The sequence below is a fragment of the Malus domestica genome, chromosome 15 (genome assembly GCF_042453785.1).
Source record: "Malus domestica chromosome 15, GDT2T_hap1".
Taxonomy (NCBI): Eukaryota; Viridiplantae; Streptophyta; class Magnoliopsida; order Rosales; family Rosaceae; genus Malus; species Malus domestica.
This window is the reverse complement of record NC_091675.1, coordinates 2,703,088-2,720,908: the sequence shown is the minus strand read 5'-3', so window position 1 is coordinate 2,720,908 and position 17,821 is coordinate 2,703,088. Positions and strand designations below refer to the sequence as shown.

Below are 17,821 nucleotides of genomic sequence, written 5' to 3'. Positions count from 1 at the left end.
TCACTGACCTTTTCAATAGGATTTTGAAAACGAAGAAGATGCCAAATGAGTGGCGAACGAGCACTTTGGTGCCTATCTACAAGAATAAGGGCGACGTACAAAATTGCATGAACTATAGGGGTATTAAGCTAATGAGTCATACAATGAAGCTCTGGGAGAGAGTCATTGAGCATAGATTGAGGCAAGAGACACGGGTTTCGGACAACCAATTCGGGTTCATGCCAGGGCGCTCAACCATGGAGGCAATCTATCTCTTACGAAGATTGATGGAAAGATATAGAGATGGGAAAAAGGATTTACACATGGTCTTTATAGATTTGGAAAAAGCGTATGATAGGGTCCCAAGAGACATTCTTTGGAGGATTTTAGAGAAGAAAGGAGTACGAGTAGCATATATCCAAGCTATAAAGGATATGTATGAAGGAGCAAAGACTGCCGTAAGAACTCATGAAGGACAAACCGAAAGCTTTCCCATAACTGTAGGATTACATCAAGGCTCATCCTTAAGTCCTTACCTTTTTGCGTTGGTAATGGATGAGTTAACAGGACATATTCAAGATGATATTCCTTGGTGTATGCTTTTCGCAGACGATATAGTGTTGATAGATGAAACTCAGGAAGGGGTAAATGCAAAGCTTAACCTTTGGAGAGAAGTGTTGGAATCTAAAGGTCTTCGCCTAAGCCGATCAAAGACAGAATATATGGAGTGCAAGTTCAGTGCAAATGGAGGCCAAAACGAGTTAGGGGTGAGGATCGGAGATCAAGAAATACCAAAGAGCGACCGTTTTCGTTACCTAGGATCTATCTTGCAAAAGAACGGAGAATTAGATGGAGATCTCAACCACAGAATACAAGCTGGATGGATGAAGTGGAAGAGTGCATCCGGCGTGTTGTGTGACCGCCGTATGCCACTGAAGCTCAAGGGAAAATTTTATAGGACGGCAATAAGGCCGGCGATGCTGTATGGCACAGAATGTTGGGCGGTGAAACATCAACACGTACACAAAATGGGTGTAGCGGAGATGAGGATGCTTCGTTGGATGTGTGGGCACACGAGAAAGGATAAGATTAGGAATGAGGATATCCGGGGTAAAGTAGGAGTAGCCGAAATTGAAGGAAAGATGAGAGAAAATCGGTTACGGTGGTTTGGACATGTGCAAAGAAGGCCTACTGACGCTCCGATTAGAAGATGCGACTATGGGACAGAGGTTCAAGGCCGAAGGGGTAGAGGAAGACCTAGGAAAACTTTGGAAGAGACTCTAAGAAAAGACTTAGAGTACTTGGATCTAACGAAGGACATGACTCAGGATCGAGCACAATGGCGTTCTAAGATTCATATAGCCGATCCCACTCAGTGACTTGGATTTTCCAAGTCTCCAACCGAGAAGTTTTCCTCACTCGGGAAATTAAGGGAACACTACCCCAACCTACATGCTCCACTCAGAAAGCTTCAACATACAAGCTTCAACAAAAGAAAATTCAAAGAACTTAGCGAAGAAGGCTTTGGTGTATTTAACACAATACGTTGAAATGAAGGAAAGCTTATTTATTGATATCCCCGATAAGCTACAAATATGTACATATACATGAGTCAAAATAAACACACAAGAGGGAGCCTTCACAAAGGTTGCTTAGGAGAAGTCTCAGCAGTCGGTAGAGCCCCAGAAAGAGAAGGCACCGGAGGGGGATCATTTGGAGCCTCAGTACTGGACAGAACCCTAGAAGGAGGAGGCATCAGAGGTTGATCATTCGGAGCTTCATTATGCGGTACAGCCCCAGAAGACGAAGGCAATAAATGCCTTTGAAACAAACCCACAAATCTCTGATGATCAAGTAAAACCTGACCATCAGTTTCCTTCATCTGGTCAAGCTTCCTCTTCATGTTTGTAGCATAGTCATGTGCGAGCCGGTGCAACTGTTTATTCTCATGCTTGAGCCCTCTAATCTCCTGTTTGAGACTCATCACTTCAGCCGCCAATGATTCAACTTGGCGGGTTCGAGCAAATAGGCGTTGGGCCATATTAGACACAGAACCTGCACACTGAACACTGAGAGCCAGTGAATCCTTAACAGCTAACTCATCAGACCGTTTGGAAAGTAGTCTGTTATCTTTGGGGGTGAGAAGGTTCCTGGCCACCACCGCAGCGGTCATATCATTCTTCATCACGGAATCCCCAACGGTAAGAGGACCAGTAGGGGAGACGAAGGATGGGCGCCATATGTTGTCTGGAGAAGGCGGGGCTGCCTCTTCAACAAGGTTCAAGTCAAAACGACGGTCGGAGGGGCCAGACATTTTCAAAGGTGTTGAAGAGAGAAGAGGTCGGACAAATCAAGATCTTAGAAGTGCAAGAATGAAGCTTCTACTGGTGGAGATTCAAGTGTGCTTTGGAACTTAATGCCAGCCCCTATAAAAATCTGCACTCGACGGAGCTTCAGAAATCGAAGAGGCGCCTGCTCAGAAATCGAAGAGGCGTTTGCTTTCTCAAAAGCTGGGCTGCTTAGAGATCACGAGGGTTGATCTCAGAAATCGAAGAGGCGTTTGCTTTCTCAAAAGTTGGGCTGCTCTAAGACCACGAAGGTCGATCTCAGAAATTGAAGAGGCGCTCGCTTTCTCAAAAGCTGGGCTCCCCAGAGACCACGAGGGCCGATCTCAGAAATCGAAGAGGCACCTACTTTTCCAGCCTTGTCAGCACCTGTCACACGCACACTCAGCTTTGCGGAAATTATGGGCATTCTGTCGAAGACTTCTGGGGAAGTAGAAAACTCATGAATCTTACTGTTCAATCACCCACTTCCCACACGCAACAATAGCTCATGGGTACCACAGATAACTTTGCCAAAGTTCTCTGCCAAAGTTGAGCACGTGAAGCTTGCAGCTCCCACTACATCGCTCTGACCAAGAAGGGTAAAAGAATAGCAAAGAAACAGCACTAACAAAGTTTAGACCCATAAATTTTGAAGGTCTAGCTACCATATTATTACCCACAAGGGTAAAGGAACAGTACCACTGCTGGATAATTGGAAAGTCCCTGTGTGTCAACCTCTGTGCTTCGTGGCAAGGTAGACTAGCAAACATGCCCAACCTTTACTCACATTCGAGAAAACACTCCCAATAAGATTGCTTGCTCCAAAATCGAAGAGGCACCGTCCTCCGAATCTCGAGAGCCAGACTCCCAACATGACTACTTTCTTAAAAATCGAAGAGAGGGTAAAGGAACAGTACCATTGCTGGATAATTGGAAAGTCCCTGTGTGTCAACCTCTGTGCTTCGTGGCAAGGTAGACTAGCAAACATGCCCAACCTTTACTCACATTCGAGAAAACACTCCCAACAAGATTGCTTGCTCCAAAATCGAAGAGGCACCGCCCTCCGAATCTCGAGAGCCAGACTCCCAACATGATTACTTTCTCAAAAATCGAAGAGACACTGCTCCCCGAATCTTCGAGAGCCAGAGCCCCAGCATGATTGCTTTCTCAAAAATCGATAAGGCATCGTTCTCCAAATCAATCGAAGAGGCGCTCGCTTTCTCAAAAGCTGGGCTGGTCAGAGACCACGAGGGCCGATCTCAGAAATCGAAGAGGCACCTACTATTCTAGCCTTGTCAGCACCTGTCACACGCACACTCAGTTTTGCAGAAATTATGGGCATTCTGTCGAAGACTTCTGGTGAAGTAGAAAGCACATGAATCTTACTGTTCAATCACCCACTTCCCACACGCAACAATAGCTCATGGGTACCACAGATAACTTTGCCAAAGTTCTCTGCCAAAGTTGAGCACGTGAAGCTTGCAGCTCCCACTACATCGCTCTGACCAAGAAAGGTAAAAGAATAGCAAAGAAACAGCACTAACAAAGTTTAGACACATAAATTTTGAAGGTCTAGCTACCATATTATTACCCACAAGGGTAAAGGAACAGTACCATTGCTGGATAATTGGAAAGTTCCTGTGTGTCAACCTCTCTGCTTCGTGGCAAGGTAGACTAGCAAACATGCCCAACCTTTACTCACATTCGAGAAAACACTCCCAACAAAATTGCTTGCTCCAAAATCGAAGATGCACCGTCCTCCGAATCTCGAGAGCCAGACTCCCAACATGACTACTTTCTCAAAAGCGAAGAGAGGGTAAAGGAACAGTACCATTGCTAGATAATTGGAAAGTTCCTGTGTGTCAACCTTTGTGCTTCGGGGCAAGGTAGACTAGCAAACATGCCCAACCTTTACTCACATTCGAGACAACACTCCCAACAGGATTGCTTGCTCCAAAATCGAAGAGGCACCGCCCTCCGAATCTCGAGAGCCAGACTCCCAACATGATTACTTCCTCAAAAATCGAAGAGACACTGCTCTCCGAATCTCGAGAGCTAGACCCCCAGCATGATTGCTTTCTCAAAAATCGAAGAGGCATCGCTCTCCGAATCTCGAGAGCCAGATACCACAGACCACTTTTTCAAAGTGCTCTGACAGAGTTAAAACATGTGAAACTGGCAGCTCCCACTACCGTGCTATGACCAAGCAGGGTAAATGAATAGCATTACTACTTGTTAGGGAGACTCCTATATATGTCGACCTCCATCCCCAACGGACAGGCAGACCTGCAAAAATGCTCAACCCTTCATCATATCTGAGAGGGCACTCCCAACGAAGCCTTTCGAAATATTCAGCTTTCTTTCCCCCCGATAATACCTCTGCAAACAAGCTATACTAGAGCAAGAATATCTCATATCATCAGGGTTAAAAGCAAGAGTATCCCATATCATGCTTTTTCCCTGTCTTTTCCTTTGGCCTTGTTTTTACCTGCAAGACAAGGAGAAAGAGAGCAATCAGTCAGCACTTGGAATCAAGCTTCCAGCCAGGAACTAACTGCCTGGAACCCCTTACCTGATTACTTACCTGGCATTGCTCTCGAGTACTCATCTTCACCATCTTATGTTTCCAGGGAAGATTCCGCATCTGCTTGAGGAACAGATAGGGCAAGTGCGAAGGATACAAGGAAGCATGTGGAGACAAGCGTAACAGCACACGTGCCGATACATCCATTACTCTGTCAAAAGCAAAAGTATCCCATATCAGCAGGGTGGAACGTACTCTAGATTTGATGGACTTGTTTTGACCCTCAAATTCTTCAGTCGGCCTTATACTCTGGAGGAAACCAGAAAACCCTCCAGCTCAGTTCAAGAATAAGCCTGTGGAAAGTTACTTCTTCAAAAGCAAAAGTATCTCATATCATCTCTTCTCATTTTTCTTCTCTTTATCCTTCATGCTGCTGCAAGATGGGGAGAAGGTGAACAATCGGTCGGAGCTCTGATTGCTTACCTTGTCTGTCACCTCTTTCAGCAGACCCCCTAGCTCGGCGACTTGGGGGACTCCTACTACATGGTTTGTATCGCGCTTGACCAAGCTTGAAACTACAAGTAAGCTTCAAGTGAAATTGATACATTACCTTGTGCATCTCCACCAGTTAAAGATACCACCCCTGGATGGAGGAAGAGTACTTCCAGAGAAGATGCCACATCTACCTATGAGACAGATAAGGCAAGTCAAGACGACACCACACTCCGATACTTAGAAGTTTCGTGATTACGAGATCATTCTCCCACAATATTTCCTAATGTCATTTGTACTAAATCATTCACTTGTACTCATTAAAGGAGAGCATGAACCTATGTACTTGTGTAAACCCTTCACAATTAATGAGAACTCTTCTATTCCGTGGACGTAGCCAATCTGGGTGAACCACGTATATCTTGTGTTTGCTTTCCTATCTCTATCCATTTATATACTTATCCACACTAATGACCGGAGCAATCTAGCGAAGATCACAAAAAGCGACCGTTTTCGCTACCTAGGATCTATCTTGCAAGAGAACGGAGAATGAGATGGAGATCTCAACCATAGAATACGAGCTGGATGGATGAAGTGTAAGAGTGCATCCGGCGTGTTGTGTGACCGTCGTAGGCCACTGAAGCTCAAGGGAAAATTTTATAGGACGGCAATAAGGCCAGCGATGTTGTATGGCACAGAATGTTGGGCGGTGAAGCATCAACACGTACACAAAATGGGTGTAGCGGAGATGAGGATGCTTTGTGGGATGTGTGGGCACACGAGCAAGGATAAGATTGGGAATGAGGATATCCGAGGTAAAGTAGGAGTAGCCGAAATTGTAGGAAAGATGAGAGAAAATCGGCTCCGGTGATTTGGACATGTGCAAAGAAGGCCGACTGACGCTCCGGTTCAAAGATGTGACTACGGGACAGAGGTTCAGGGCCGAAGGGGTAGAGGAAGACCTAGGAAAACTTTGGAAGAGACTCTAAGAAAAGACTTAGAGTACTTGGATCTAACGGAGGACATGACACAAAACCGAGCGCAATGGCGTTCTAGGATTCATATAGCCGACCCCACTTAGTGGGAAAAGGCTTTGTTGTTGTTGTTGTTGTATCGAGATTCACGTCAGGCAATTCCTCCAAATCAGTTAGGCGTGACAGGGCATGTTATTCTCTAGAGTTCTATGAAAAAATGAGGATCTATCGGGAGCACACCAGTGTAGTGTCATTCAAGGGCCCTTAAATGTGTAATTCAGTCGAGTATTTTAGAGCAAAGTTCTAATCCTAGATTTGCATACCATAAAGGAGGGGTCGTGAGTCCTCATATAATGGTCTCAGATGACCTAATTAACTTGGGAGCTGAATCCGGAGATGATATGTGGAATTTGGTGATGATCTCATTTGATTTTCAGCTAATACGAATTACGAAATTTGGTTAATAATTAGTACTAGGATTCTCTCTTTAAGGCTTGTTACTTACGTGGTATGGAGATAAGAATGAATAAGTATGAGAATTGATGAGTATGAGATAAATAGTCATTCTACGGATATTCATTTTTTAGGTAAGTTATACGTAAAACCAATGAGACCCATACGTTTTTTCATTTTTCAGTTGTTTGTAAACAAATGAATAGAAATGATACCCATTTTCCTCACTCCATTCCTTGTAAGTTAATATGCCTATATATCATGATGTCCCTATGACTTGGAGTTTACTCCTCAACTCCTGGCCTGTCAGGTTTTACATTTTGGTAACCAAGCCAAGAGTATTTACCCAGCAACAGTTACAACTTACAAACCCTACAAATAACCACATGATTTTTCTCAAAGTATTCAAATACATAAAAGCTATCTCAAAGTACATGAGTCCAGCAACAACAGTTACTCGTGCACGTCCTAATAAATGACCGACCACTTAAAAGTAACTTCACTGTACATAAACGCAGAACAAAATGATTTATGTCCTCTAAACCGAAGGACACAAATAAGTGTACATGAACACAAGTAGTTTAGTAGTTTGTTTGTCGGCCATCTAATGTTATTGCTTTTCTATTTTTTTTTTCTTTTCTGCTAGTGTGTGTTAGTCTTTCTATATATTTTCAAGTTGATATAATTTCATACGTTATAAAAAGAATAATATCCTTGTGATGATTCTCATCATGATCTTATGCCATTTGGCACGAAGAGGAAGAGAAGAAAAGTCCAATTGTGTTGATGCAATCATCCCATATACTACTGTTTTTTTATGACATCACAACGTGGAAGAAGACCGCGGAACAAATGCAAGTCTTTCTTTTGCTTTAACAATGTCAGAGTCTTTAGACCATGATTAGTGTACGATCCAATTCAAGAGTGAATGCGAGATGGTGTTGTACACAAAGATTCCAACCATTTGTATAGATTGGTTATGTCGGTTATATGCACGATACGACACGTATGACAAATTTTTTAAATTTGTGTACCATCCTAATTTAAATTATTTATACATAGAAGGTTGGTAGACATTATTTTTTTAAGACCAAGATACATATCTATATATATAAACAAAATTTTGGTGAAACTTTCAAAATTTTCAAAGTGGAATTCAATATAATAAAGGTAAATTATTAAAATTTAAATAATTAAACAAAAGCAAACTCAATTTACATAATAAACCAATTGACATATGTGAGAACGTGTTTAAAATGATCGACAAGCCTTGTTTTATTGATGGGTCTCCATCCCTCTATCTTTCCCTCAACTAAGTATGGTAAGGACAACCTTGAATCGGAGTTTTCATGCTCATACCAACCAAAATTCACCATGGATAGCCAGGGTGAAACTTTCAAAATTTTCAAAGCATAATTCAATATAATAAAGGGTAAATTTAATAAAATTTAATAATCAAATAAAAAACTAATATATGAAAGAGTGAATTATTAAAATTTAAATAATTTAACAAAAATAATCACAATTTACATAAGAGACTATATGATAAAGTCAACTGACATATGTTAGAATGCCTTCAAAAAGGCTAGTATTTATATTTAATATAATAAAACGTTATAATGCGTGGAGTCAATATAATATTCAAGATAGAAAATTAATTGTAGTTCCTTGCTATTTTCTAAGGTGAAAAGGCTTCGTGTATCGATCGTGTTCATACTCTTAAGTCGGTAGAGGTAGAAAGTTTTCCTCATATCCATCTCATATGTTTATCCAAAGTCATATGTTGCATAACGTAAGCCTGTGTACGTCATCATTTTTTTGGTTTTATATGATGTTATATATATATTATCTGTCACTCGTCAACTTCATTGAAATTTCCAGGAAATTAACTGAACGAGCACCTTTTCCAGGGAGAAATGTTAGAAACTGAGTTCATCTGTTGTTTGATTAAATTAGGATTGTCATGCACTAAACAAAGACAGAAAGACATAAAAATTGGTTTTCCATCTATATACACATGGCATGGTGTACGTCTATTGTTTGGACATTTTCGACGTGTACAAATCATATACTAGTGCAAAATGTTGAGGAATATTAGCATCATCAATTATATACGCATGCATATAAATTAATAACTAGTAGCTTTCTGAATGATGTAACTATGATTTACAAGTCAAACAAATCAATTATGGTTCACAACTGGCCACACGTATTTTATGAGAAATTCTGTTTCTAGTAGGTAGAAGTCTTATATTGTCCACAACTTAACCAATTTTACTTTTTCTTTATTAGGAAGCTACTCATATTATTGGGAGGGTTCTACATCAAAATGTTACAACACCATGCATGTCATTATCTATATATAGTGACCACAATGTTATTAAGATTTCAAAATACCAAATTGTATATAGTGACCACAATGTTATTTATGCAATCATTACATGTTAATTAGTCATCTAAGATATATAAATCAAGTACAATTAAATCATGTAACAAGAAGACTAGAAGTTGGTAAGTCAAGCCGAATCTTGCCTCACGATCCACACCTTTGCATATTTTGAATATGAAAAAAGGCCACGTCATCTGACCTACCACCTAAATATTCATTTTTTCATGTGAGGCACTGAATTACATCAGCATATTCACGTCATCTGACCTATTTCTTTTGTACATGTTATTTGTGAGGTTGCTACCTGTTTTGTTGTCGATGAGGATAATGTACGTGTTTTGCGTTTTTCTTTTCAGAGCCAAAATTCCAACACTTGTTTCTTCTGGAGTTTCTCGATCGATCGAGAGGGCCATTGGGTTTTTGTTTGGACACTAAAGATGGCAAGGACCAAGTGAAATATCATTGTCGCCAACTAGACTTGGGATTTTACAAGTGTGGTTCGTTTCCCATTTGAAAAGTTGTTTAGAGTGTCTGCCACTCACCACGAGATATTTGATGTTATAATATCTAAACTATGCATTATGCATAGAAACATGAAATTTATGATCCGCTTTCATTATAAGTTAGGTAACAATAAGAATTTTTCCGTTCTCATTTAAGTTGCAATATTAAACAAAGTAGTGTATATTTACAAGAATTATATGAAATTATAAGGAAATTAATGATTAAAAATAGGTGCATATTACAAATGAAAAATGTTTGAATTCTTCCTTTAACAAATAAAATATATCTTATGCACATTACAAATAGATTGGGATATGGCTGAATTTTCTTAACTTAAATCTCCATTCTATCCTCGTTTCTAACTTCTTTTATATGATGTCTTCAAACCAATTTTTCAAAGAGAAATGCTAAGGAGACTACCTCAAAGTGGAACTCTCCATGGACTCTCTGCCACCATATGTTTTTGGCACAATATTTTATAATGTTGGCATAAAATTGTGCCAAAAACGTGAAGTGATGTAGAGTCCATGGAAAGTCTTCTAAGCATTTCTTTTCCAAAAGGATAACACCAAGGAGACCATCTATTTAAATTATATTTTATAAATCATATGACGTGATTGTTGATGATTGAATTATTATTTAGGTGTTGATTAACATGCTTATTTCTTATTGGTGACACATCACATGAATTACAAATGTAATTTAAAAAGTTGGTCTATCTAGAAAAGAAAAACCACTTATTGGTTTTCCTTCCGTTCTCCAGCCCAATGGATCAGGCGGACACACCGATGCCGCTTCTTCTGCTGAGATGGATTGAAATGTTCAAGCCAATCAGTCATTGCGGACTCTGATTCCATTTGTAATTAAAACCCAAATGGACACCTTCTCGCCGTGAAAAGGGCATGTTAGTTGATTTTTTTGGGCCCTTCTGGCCCACTTTATCCGATTTAGTGTTTGTTTCCTAACCACTAGTCAAACCTATATTTCTCTATCTGAAAGAGGAGTGCTAATTGTGACGATTATCATTTTGTGTGTCATTTGTCAAGAATGTTTAAGATAAGTTGCATATGCACGTGCCAACGAGCGCGACTGATCCTAACATTTATGAAAAAGAGTTCATTTAGGAATTATATAAATATGGTTTCAAAAATGAATTCCAAATTATAGACATCTACAAAGCATAGACCATTGCTATAGAGATCACATTTTTGGACCCCGACCTCATCACAAGTTTACATTGCCTAATATACAAGATTCACTTATTACATCAATTATTGTAATCACTTGTTGACAATTAACATAGAGTGTATGGATGCTAACAAGACGGTCATTGAGAAACTTGGAAGCATACGATAATTTGTGTAGTTTGACAATAATAAATGTGTAGTTTGACAAAAATAAACGTATAATTTGACAATCCACCCCCTAAAGTGAAAACCTTATCTTATCTTGTGTTGGCGTATGTGGTGCCTCCTCTAGAGTAGGATTCTCTCCCCTTTTTTTCCTCCCCTTCCATCCATTTTTATTTAAACGGTCACGGTTAAGCCACTTCAACATCCTTTATTAGTTTTATATAAAAAGATATAGACAAAATAGAGAATGTGAAAGGAGAAGAGAGAAGGAAATGAAAAGAGAAGGTGAGAGAATTATAGTCCGTCTCCTCATTGGATCGACCTGCATGCATCTCCAATGATCTAGCTAGAACACACACAGTAGGGAACGCGACAGATAAGTTTTTATTTTGTAAATGGAGTTGGCCACGTTTTTTCTTCATCCTCTAAACATGATTAAGCATTCACTAAACCTTAGTTTGTTAAACTTCATGTGTTTAAGCATTGATCTAATTTTCCGTTGCCCCATACGCGACAAAAACGATCGTTGAAACTTTCACGGATTTGGATCCTCGCTGGATCCCCTCTCTATGGATCCTAGGAATCAACACAAGTAGATCGTTAATAAAAAATTATGCGGTCACAATTTTTTTCTTTTTTATATTTTTCACACAAAACGAGACTGCTTTACTTTTCAAAATATAAAAAATATTTAATTGGAGCTGCACGATTTTTCATCAACGGTCTACGTGCGTTGATGCTTAGGATCCCTAGGAAGGGATCCGGCGAGGATCCAAATCCAACTTTCACTAATCCAATGCTTATTGCTTATGTCATGCATGCAGAAGATTTTTTCTGCACTTGATATCTCTCTCTCTCTCTCTCTCTCTCTCTCTCTCTCTCTCTGATCAATTATTTAAGGTGCACTCTTTAAATGTCGATGTAAATCCACACGCGCGCGCGCGCACATACACACATATATATATATATATATATGAAATTGCCATTTGTTTTTGTGTTTGATTCAATGAAGGATAATCAAGGGCAAAGACATGAGTTGGAGTATAGCCTTAATGTGGAGTATGTACATATACATCACTTTGCCCCTATAGCCTACGTTTTGGATATATCGAGGTTTCCCCAAAAATTGTTTTATAAGTTTTCGTGATAAACATATGTCATTGTCACGAGTCGTGTTATTGACTATTGTTTATTTGCATGAGTGATTTTTAACTAATATCACTTGGGTAATACTAGAGAAATTAAATTTGTAGATTAAATTTTATAAACTAAATGACATGAAAGTTAATGATTAGATTATTACTAAGTGTTGATTAACGTACTTATTTCTTATTAGTTACACATCGTATAGTTGTCAAATTTAGTTTATAAATTTATTCTACCTAGCATTACTCTTATTACTCTGTCACTATCGCCTAAGTTTGGAAATCTCAAGGTGCATGTTCATAAATAATGTTTTATTTTACCTATATGTCATTCTCATAAGTAATGTTAGCGACAATCGTTTATTTGTATGTGAGTAGTTTCTAGCTATTAAAGCAAATACTATATCACTATATCACTAACAACAATTAACAACCATTGATGCGCATGTACGTAACTCTACGTACATAAATATTATATTAGTGGATCGATTACTGAGAGCCACAACCACACCTAAGCAATTGTTTAATTAGCAATACTATAAATTCATATTATTGGGTGATGCACTTACTTGCCTAACAATTGTTTAAGGTCAAATCGGATTAATAGTTCCCGTGGTGATAGGGTATTCGGAGGATTGTCCATGTGGTAAAAAAAATTAGGATTTAAACACTTGTGGTGAAGATTATTAGCAAAATTACCTCCAAAAAAACAAACTTCTGTTAAACTCAGTTAAGTATGAGGATAAAAATGTCCAACCACACTCTTTATTTCTGCTAGCCTTCTCTTCCTCTCTCTGTCTGTGTAATTACCTCCACGGTGCAATGCAAGGCCACGATCGGATCAGTCGAGGTCTTCCGGCAACTTGACTCCAAGCCCAGCCGTGATGCATGCTCCCTCGTTTGCAAGCGCTAGCTCGCCCTCGAGCACCTCTGACACACCTCGACCCTGATTTTATCAGGATAGACACGTGCTGACCGACACCCGAGGGTGACGAAAGTCATTAATTGATACAAAAGCTAAGGATAAGAAGTAAATAAAAGTTAGAAATTTAAAATACAATGAAATAATAATTTAGGAACGTGCTCAGAGCATACAACTAAACATAATCACTAAAAAGAATTAAGATAAAATTGAATGAATAAAGAAGTGGGTCCTACATCAAGAGGATTCAAAGATGCTGCTGCGGAAGTGTCTTGACGCCGGGATTAGGTGCCTTGATCTTAAGTCCTGAATGAGGACGCAAAACAAAGGTGAGTGGACCAAGTTTATATATATAATAATAATAATAAAACAATTATCAATGTACTAACCCCCATAGTTTATATAATGAAAACTACTAGCATAATAAGTGATGGATTTAATAAAAATCCTAGCATGCCAAAATATCTCAAAAGTCATATCGCGAAATAACGTCGCAGAAATCAAAATAGTAAACGTCTCATAGATCGTCTCGTAAGTGCGGTGTGCTGCTAGAAAGATCACCGAATAAATATAACTCCCGGCCCAATGCATGCTCCATGGTCTCTGCGCCCGTAGCCAGAGATTACCAACTCCCGGCCCAATACCTGCTCCATGTCCCTCAGCCCATAGCTAGGGATTATTTATCCCAGCCTAAATGCCAACACCAGATCCTCACCCCAATCGGCATAGTGTCCTTTAGGTACGCACAAATAGTTACGTTTCTCATAAATAACCACTTTATAGTATAAAGTCATCCATCGTCTATACTATAAAGAGGGGTTTTTAAAACATGTTCTAGCATCTTATCGTCATCCATCAGATAGTCTACCAGATCATGGTTTTTATAGAAAATACGATATATTAAAATATAGCTCAAAATAGGCTAACAATTAATTCTTCACCAAAAACACGAGACGAAAATCAATATATTCAGTAAACAGACTTAACATAAATTGAATCATAAATTCGTAGGCATGCTAATCATTTATGCAATTAAATTATAAAATCATGTAATTTTAGAAGGGGTTCACTCACAGTACTTAGCCGCCAAAAACTGCGCCACTAGCGAAGACAGAAACGTCACAATAATTGCCCCTAAGCACATGAATGGCTCAATTAATAAAACTATATAATAGCAATTGAATTTGGGAAAACGGACATTGGAAACGGATTCAAAACGTCGAATTACCCTAAAAAGGGTCCCGGACGAAAACCCGAAAAGTCAACGGTCAAATTAAATCTAACGGGTTTTAGGCTTGAAATCCGGATTAGGGTTTAGGTTAAATAGGATTAGGATCTATTGGGTTTTGAGTTTAAGGTCCTAAGGTTTTTGGTTTAAAAGGGTTAGGGTTTAAAAGGGGTGGTTTTGGGCTTAAGCCCAAACCTATACAACCAACACACACCCACACGGCACAAACATACACATGCACTCACACATGCACACGCATGCACTACACCACAAACACACACACACGCAGCCCACATACACAGTACACAACCACACGCCTGCACATACAACATACACACACCCACACGTGCACAACACCACACAACACACACAGACACCACACAAACACCACACAACCCACACACACACAGCCCAAAACACACACGGGCCCAAAGGCCTCACAACCAAAAGGGGTTGGGCTCGGCAGGGAAGGCCCAAAGGCCTTGGGTTTGGTGGGTCGCCGGACCCAATGAGAGAGAAAACCGGAAATTCTGCCGGAAATCCACACCCAATTCAAACGGCCATAACTTTGTCAATACTTGATGAAATTAAGTGATTCAAAAACAAAAGTTGTAGCCCTCTAAGAGACGAAGAGAATGGTACCTCACATGACATCTAAATCACCGTGTTTTGGCCGGAAAACGCCTCCAAAGCCATCGAACTCGCCGGAAACTGGGTAAGATTCAAATGAGTATAACTTCTTCAATACTCAACGAAATTAAGTGAAATAAAAAGTAAATTTTTAGTACTCGGTGAGACGAAGATATTGATACCTTACACTCCGGCCAACGCGCCGTGGTTTGGCCGTAAATGGCCTCGAAAGGGGCAGTCTGCGTCGGAGCATCGTGTACGGGTTTTGCTGTCCTCGCAGTAACTGAGAGAGGGAGAACGAATTGATGATGATGATGATGATGAAGCCGTTGACGTCGGAGAGGGTAGTGTGGTGATAGGTATGTGCTCATGGGAGGACGGGAAGGAGATAGACGAGGGAGAGAGAGCTCGGGTGAGAGGAAGAGAGAGAACTGAGAGAGGAGAGAGAGACCGGAAAACACAAAAAAAATAAAACGCCCCACGGACTCACCAATTAAGGCTTTAAAACAATTTTTAAATAAAGATGGAGTTGGGGTGTTTCAGCCTCAGCAGCACCGCCCTCTGCATCGGCAGCCCGAAAGGAAGAAGAAGAGAGTGACGACAAATGATGACAGAAGAATTACAAGTTTATGAAAAATTGCTTGCAGGCAGTGGCAGTGACTGGCTGACCGCTTTTCTTCTTCTTCTTCTTCTTCGTCTCAGCAGCAGCAATTACCAAACTGGAGTATGAGATGAGATGAGAGAGATTCATCGATTAAGTAGCAGCAGCTTAAGTCTTGGTATTTTTTTTTTTGGAACAATTAACTTTTTTATATTTTGTTTGTTACTCTGGTTTACTCTTATACAATACAAATGAAAAACAAACGTCATAATGCCCTCCATATATTTATGTGTTTTACATAGCTTATGATGGACTGGTGAATCTCAGCAGTGCATAGTGAAGAAGGCACAACAAAAGACAGAAAGAGGGAAGAGAGAATAAGGCTAAAAAGAAAGAATGGTTGGACACTTTTATCCCTATATTTAACTGAGGTTTAACAAAAATCTCACATTTGGGTTAAATTTGCTAATAACCTTCACCACAAGGATTTAAATCCTAATTTTTTTACCACATAGGTAATTTTTTGAATACTTTATCACAACGGGGACCATGAATCCAATTTGACCATTGTTTAATTAGCAATAACATAAATTCAAATTATTGGGTGATGCACTTACTTGCAAGGCAATATCTCTTAAATATGGATCATATATGCATTATGGTGGAGATGAAAAATACACATACCTTCCATTCTTCACCACCCAATTAAGAAAGTAGGTCTTCATGCAATATCATTCAATCACAAAAAACTTTTAGTAAGACCATTTGATTGAGGCAATTCTCACCGATTGTGATCAGCACAGAGTTTGTGAGACTAACCTTGAATCTCATACTTTGTGAGAATGACTTATGAATTTATCGTGGTCGGACAATTCTACTCATGTTCTTTTCACCCAACATATTATTCGGTAAAAGTTGTTACTTGCAAGGCAATCTCTCTTAAATATGGACCAATTAATACATGCCAAAGTAGTCAATTTTCCAGAATTGCTCTCACAGTTAATCAAACGTGAGGTATTAGGGCATATCAATTACCAAAAGTGATTATATATATGGCGAGTGATATCCATCAATAACCAAACTTACCATAAGTGCTTTCTCTTCCAATAAGCAGCTTTTGTAAATCCTATCAGCTTGTTGGACGAAAACACACACAACTGAGAAAGAAAGCACAACTGCCGGTCTCTCTGTGGCCTAGTGGCTTTGTGTTTCACATGAGGTCCACGGGGTCGTCAGTTCGACCGGCACAAGAAGAAGAAAAAAGAAAGAAAGCACAACTGCCTCCACCTTAATATTCTATTCTTTTCTTTACATTTTTCAACTACCAGTCCCGAAGGCTGATAGGCTATTAGCTATTTTAATTAGGTGCAACTATAGTGTCAACGTGTATAAATTAACCATTTTTAAGATGACAAATGAGCTTAATTTTCTTTCATATGGTGCCAGATTTTACCTTATTAGGAAAACTACCAGTCTTTGAGCATTATTTTCTTGGTCTTCCCCATGTATTATTAGAAATTTAACAAAATAAAACTTAAAATAGAGTGACTTAGAAGTGATATGCATCCAAAGTACTTTTGGCTTATGCGATTGGGTTATAAAGTGATATGGATGGTTAATTGTCAACTGGATAATAATTGTATACGTGGGATGAGTTCACACATATTCTCACCCTACAAAATCCATAGTCAGAACAACTCAATCTTTAATCTCCGTCTGAAGACATGTCTATAAACAATCATAGTTATTCATATGTATCTGTTGACCCTAGAAACTACAAAGCCTACGTGGCGCGCAGGCCGAGTATTTTCTAAGCTAACTACGTCCTTCGGTGATTGCGGGGCGTGCCAACTCGTCGGCCGAGCTCGGCCGAGGAGTAAATTTGTTGATGTTGCGTTGAGCGCGCTGATGACTTCTGTGTCTTGCGATTGCGGCCGAGGAAGGAACAATTCTCGGCCTCTTGGGTTCTAGAGCCTGAAGACAAGGCTGCTAATTTGCGAAGTTCACGAACCGAATTCGGCTTTCAACGTGCCGAATACAATAACCTGGTAACACCTCACTTCGCCGAGAAGGCTGATGAGATGACCTCGACCAATAAGGATTCGGAAATCCTTCTCGACCGAGACTTGGATAGGTAACCAGTCGTCCTCGCCGTAGTGCTGTTGATGCCAACGGAAGATGCTGCGAGATCGGCTGATTCTACGGTGACAGAGCTATCTATGCCGACTTAAGATATCACCGGTTGCCTTCACAGTGCTGTTGATGCCAACGGAAGATGTGTCAGCGAAAAAAGAAAAAGAA

The 17,821-nt window shown here is 39.8% G+C and overlaps 1 long non-coding RNA gene across 1 annotated transcript; it reads right to left on the bottom strand.

The window, feature by feature from the left end:
• Positions 1-13,015: 13,015 nt before the first annotated feature.
• On the bottom strand, positions 13,016-15,638 carry LOC103441962 (uncharacterized). The gene is made up of 5 exons (XR_530329.4): positions 15,102-15,638; positions 14,932-15,000; positions 14,136-14,195; positions 13,298-13,367; positions 13,016-13,156 (listed from the first exon to the last, which is right to left on the bottom strand). It is a non-coding gene; the product is annotated as an uncharacterized lncRNA (long non-coding RNA).
• Positions 15,639-17,821: the final 2,183 nt, after the last annotated feature.